The following is a 6,000-nucleotide window of genomic DNA, read 5'->3' on the forward strand; positions in this document are numbered from 1 at the left end:
ACCATAACAAAAAAGAAAATTAAATATTTATTAATGACAGAAATCAAACAAATTATTTTCACATAATGACCATTATGACATAAATAAAAAAAAAAAAACAACCTCCTGTCTGTACTGGATGCATTTAGAAACAATAAGTATCTTACCTCAACCTGCATGTAAGTTACAGACAATATTAAAATAATCCAGCTGGATGTGTTCATTTAGACTGAATTTTGGCCGTTATATTATATATATATATATATATATATATATATATATATATATATATATATATATATATATATATATATATATATATATATATATATATATATATATATATATATATATATATATATATCCACATGCATTGTGTGCATCCTACAGAGCTTTTACAGTGATGATGAGAATGAGAGATGCATGGTGGAAGAAGGCAGAAGTCATAGACTTGATGAACCACTGAATGATTTTGGAAACATTGTTTTAAGGTAAAAAAAAAAAAAAAAAAAAAAAATTTTTTTTACATAGTGTTGCTTTAAGGACATTTTTATGGTGGCTTTTAATCTTGCAGCAAATAGTGAACTGCATACTGTATGCAGACTTGCATTTACAAATCACCAGCAGTAAATATTGTGCTAGTTCTAGTATTGAACTAAAAGCAGCAAGACAGTTGCAAGCCTTTGATTAGAGTTATGTAAAGCTTTTGATGGGACAGTTAGGTCCTAGAGATGTGGTGACAACAGCTGTGCAGAGGGGGCCCAATTAGATTTTTTTTGTCATGGGGCCCAAAATTCCTGGCGGCGCCCCTGAGAACAGGACCACTCCAGAAACCACAGAGAACATCAGTCTTCCCCTAAACACAGAACTACACAACACAGTTGTTCACCTACAGCACAGCTTAGCACTGCTAGAAGTGGAAATAGTGGAACTGACCACTAAAGACACTGAACAACTCCGAGAACACCTGGACCAGATAAGAAACCAGCTGAAAATGTCCATCCAAGAACTTAAGAGGGAAATGGAGACTCTGTATCCAGACAGGGAAACACTCAAAAAGACCTCAAAGAACTTCAACAGATCATGGGAAAGGAACTTTGAAAGACTACATGGGGAGGGAGCTTGCATGCTTCAAAGTTGAGCTACAACAAAGGGACAAACAGATGGAGACCCTAACAAAACAGATGAGGGTTCTCTCTACCCCTGCAAACGCCCCAAAAGTCCACCCTCCCTCCCCCACACATACACATCCAAAGTCCAGCAGCACATCTCCGGCACCCACCAAACCATCACAGACCAGCAACAGCCAAAGGGAAGCAGAAACACCTGCAGCCCCCAGAAACCCAGAGATCCCTCAGAAAAACACTACAGCTACAACCCCAGCTGAGAAACAGCCAGTGAAAACCGAGGCTAACATTGCCATTCTCATGGACTCATGGGGATGCCCTCAGAATACTTTCTGACTCCAGCTTTGGCACACCCTCACATATCATCATACACACAGGCACCAACGACCTGAGAAGGGAACAGGAGAGAGTTGGGCAGCTGATCTGCAGCGTAGCAGAGAAGGCTACAGAGACGGCTACAGAGACCTACCCCAACACAAAGATCACCATCTCTACCCTCCTCCCCCGCAGAGACATCCCAGACACCATTCAGAGAGTCAACCCTGACATCTCCAAAAAAAGATGTGCTCGCCTGCCCAATGTGCACCTGGCTCGTCACCTCTACATCACAATCAGAGACCTGTACGACCATGTACACATAGGACAAAGTCAATGTGTTTGTAAAAACACTGAAAGACACAGCGTGGGGAAGACAAACCACCTCTACACCCCTGAAAACAACACAGCCGCCAACCTACAGAACACAAATCCGGACACCCAGCAGGAACCTACAGTCCCATCACAGAGAACGACCACCACTGGCTGCACAATACCAGGGACCCCCACACCATGCTAAAATCCACATCAGAACACCCCATGCACCAGGGCTACACCATCACAGACCTACACCAATCCATCAGCAGAAACCACAGTTTGCTCCAGATCACTATCCAAGACACCCCCGATCACAAAAACATCACTCCAGGCAGAAGAGCAACACTAGGAAGAGCCCACCACCAGCAGCAGCAACCAGCCTTCCACCCACTCAAGGCCCTGATATACTTCAAACGAAAAATCGAAGAACGAACTGATACGACGTAATTTTGAACAAAATCAGACCAAAACGAAGTACGTTTTGCAGTTTGAAACGGCTCACCAAAGCGAACTTTCTGGGGGAGTTCGTTTCGGCTCCTAAACACCTTTGAGTTTCTATTGGTCAGTGGCGGTTACGCAATCGGTGGATGCGTTCTGAAACTCCACCTTTGACGCGCAATTTTTTTCCTCTGTTCGTTCCTCATTCTGCTGAGGTCATTAAGGAAAGCAACATCTCCTGAATACACTGGAATGTCGAATAGCTGAGCTGCACAAATATATCCACATCTGTACGATCACTCGCAGACAGATTTTAAAGATGTAGAGACAGTAATTCATTCCTAGAAAGAAATAGCAACGAAGCTTGGTGTCGACGACCCGGAGTTATGCAAAAAGCGAAGCAGAGAAACAGAGACAAGCTTTCCAAAGCCATGAAAAGAATGAAAGGAAACAGTAAAAGATAAGGTAGCAAGTACCAAATACATGTTTCAAATAAAGGTTACACCTAGTGTTGTCAAAAGACCCGGTACTTCGGTACCAAGTCGGTACTAAAAAAATGAAAATGTCACGGTACTAGGTTTCTTTAAGTACCGGTGGTACAGAGTACCCGGTCAACCTAGTTCTTGACTGAAACAGCGCTATGATTTCCACGAAGCAGAAAACGTGGACGGAATCTCAAAATCCAGTCATGAAAATGAAACTTACATTTTAATATGGACAGTCACGGAATTTGTCAAATTGAGCATAATCAAACCAAAAACCAGTATCTGTAAATGTTAAGCTGCAAAAGTTGGTTGAAATATGAATCCTGCATGTTCTGCGTGTCTCTGTGTGAATGAATGAATGGCAGAGACGTGCGGTTTTGTTTACTACATAGACTGAAGGGCGTGACGCTTGCAGTAATTTCAGCATCTGCCATTTCACTGAGGACATAAACATCACCAGAACTGTTCTGAGTCACTTCACAATCATTTTACCATTTCATTTGAGTAAAACCAGTGTCAATTTAAAGGTATTCACGGCAACCCAAGGTTTCCCACACATTTATTTGTGGAAGGCCGCCGCAATATCAAAACTGACCACCACAAATATTTTCCAAAAGGCTTTGACTTCATTGAATAAACATGAGCACTGCACGTTTCAAAATCAAAAACCGATGCGGGTGTTTTTATAATCACTATTTCAGAAGGAAACCGACTGTATTTAGAAAATTTTCGATTTCATTTTCATTTCATTTTGCATGTAATGCTTGATAAGGCAGCATTTGTGAGCTCAGCGATGCTTTGCAGTCAGTACCGGAGAATCCTGTATCCTCTCCCACTCTTAAAGCACCTCCTGCTAGCAGAAAATGAATTTGCATATACATGTATATATGGGGGCAGGGGAGTGCCACCACAAATAGAGTAAGGCTGTGGGAAACACTGCAACCCATCAAAATAAAAAGTTCATTTTTACATAAAGGCATTGTGCTAGAAATATTACTATTATTTAGTAGAATGTATGCGATACTGCTACTACGGTTGAAAAAAATTAATAAAACTATTTTTTAAAGAAGTAAATCACACAATATTTCTTCCATGTTTTAATTTTAATAGCAAATCCTTTTTATTTAACAAAAAATAAAATGTTTAAATTTCATCAATTAAAAGACAAATTACATTTGGGTGAAACTTGTTTACTGTTTTTCATAATTATATTACTTGTAGAAAACTTTAAACACAATTGTAAATAAGTATAAAGAATGGCATTGGTTTTATTTTTAGTGATAATTGTTTTGTTTTTTTTAATCAGCATATTTTTGTGTTTTGCTTTGGTACCTTCATCCTCACTTCCTTCACTCTCTCAGTTTTCAGCTCTGGACACGAACCGTGCTACGGAAACTTTTTGCTCCACTCTTACCTCTTGCTTGGACAACTTTTGCCCACTGTCGTCTAGACCAGCACACACCACCCCATCTGCCCACTGGCTGTCCGATGTTCTCCGTGAACATCACTCTAAACTCAGGGCTGCAGAGAGGAAATGGCATAAATCAAGAAACTCTACCGACCTCAGTGTGTATCAGTCTCTCCTCTCATCGTTCTCTGCAAATGTCTTCACTGCTAAAACATCATACTACCACAACAAAATTAACAACTGTTGGGACACTCGGACACTCTTCAAAACTTCTCTTCTCTTCTTTCTTAATCCGCCTCCTCCATTGACTCTTACAGCTGACAACTTTGCAGTTTTCTTCTCAAATAAGACAAGGACCATCAGTAACCAATTCTCCACACCGCAGACTGAGGATAACTTCACAACGACTAATGCACACTCTCTCTCCTCCTTCTCTCCACTCTCAGAGACTGATGTTTCCAAACTTATCCTGTCCAGTCATCCTACTACTTGCCCACTTGATCCGATCCCCACTCACCTCCTTCAAGCGATTTCTTCTTCAGTCATACCTTCACTTACTCACATTATCAACTCCTCTCTTCACTCTGGAACATTTCCCTCAGCATTTAAGCAGGCTCGGGTAAGCCCACTGCTGAAGAAACCATCTCTAAATCCAGCACTTCTAGAAAACTACAGACTTGTTCTACATCCCTTCTTCCATTCATTGCAAAGACACTTGAATGAACTGTGTTCAACCAGCTCTCTATGTTTCTTGTACAGAACAACATCCTGGACAGCAACCAATCTGGCTTCAAAAGCGGCCACTCAACTGAGACTGCCCTGCTCTCGGTTACTGAAGCCCTGCGACTGGCAAGAGCAGCTTCAAAATCCTCAGTACTCATTTTGCTGGACCTGTCTGCTGCTTTGGACAATCGTTAATCACCAGATTCTCCTGTCCACCTTCAGAAAGATGGGCATCTCTGGAACCGCACTCCTGTGGTTTAAGTCCTACCTTTCTGATAGATCCTTCATGGTGTCTTTGGAGGGGTGAAGTTTCTAAGTCACAACAACTTGCTACTGGGGTTCCTCAAGGCTCAGTACTTGGACCACTTCTGATCTACATGACGTCATTAGGATCTGTCATTCAGAAGCATGGCTTTTCCTATCACTGCTATGCTGATGACACTCAACTCTACTTCTCATTCCAACCAGATGACCCAACAGTAGTTGCTCACATTTCAGCCTGTCTGAGTGACATTTCTAGCTGGATGAATGACCATCACCTTCAGCTCAACCTTACTAAGACTGAACTGCTGGTGGTTCCAGCTAACCCATCGTTTCATCACAACTTCTCTATACAGCTGGGTTCGTCAACCATAACTCCTTCCAGGATAGCCAGAAACCTAGTTGTGATGGGATCATCAGTTAAGCTTCACAGACCATATTGCTACAATGACCCGGTCCTGCAGATTTGCCTTATACAACATTAGGAAGATTAGACCCTTCCTGTCAGAGCAAGCCACCCAACTTCTTGTCCAAGCTCTTGTTCTTTCCAGACTGGACTATTGTAATGCTCTCCTGGCGGGACTTCCTGCATGTACTATCAAGCCTCTGCAACTGATCCATAATGCAGCAGCGAGGGTTGTCTTCAATGAGTCAAAAACAGCTCACATGACTCCTCTCCTCATCAGGGTTACACTGGCTACCAGTACCGCTCGCATCAAATTCAAGGTACTGATGCTTGCCTACAAGACGACCACTGGCACGGCACCAACATACCTAAGCTCATTAGTTCAATCTTATGCACCCTCCAGAAGTTTGCGCTCTGCAAGTGAACGACGCCTTGTGGTGCCATCCCAAAGGGGTTCAAAATCACTCACGGACCTTTTCCTGGACTGCGCCCAGCTGGTGGAATGACCTCCCGATCTCAATTCGAACAGCTGAGTCTATC

The sequence above is a fragment of the Cyprinus carpio genome, unplaced genomic scaffold (assembly GCF_018340385.1).
Source record: "Cyprinus carpio isolate SPL01 unplaced genomic scaffold, ASM1834038v1 S000006497, whole genome shotgun sequence".
Taxonomy (NCBI): domain Eukaryota; kingdom Metazoa; phylum Chordata; class Actinopteri; order Cypriniformes; family Cyprinidae; genus Cyprinus; species Cyprinus carpio.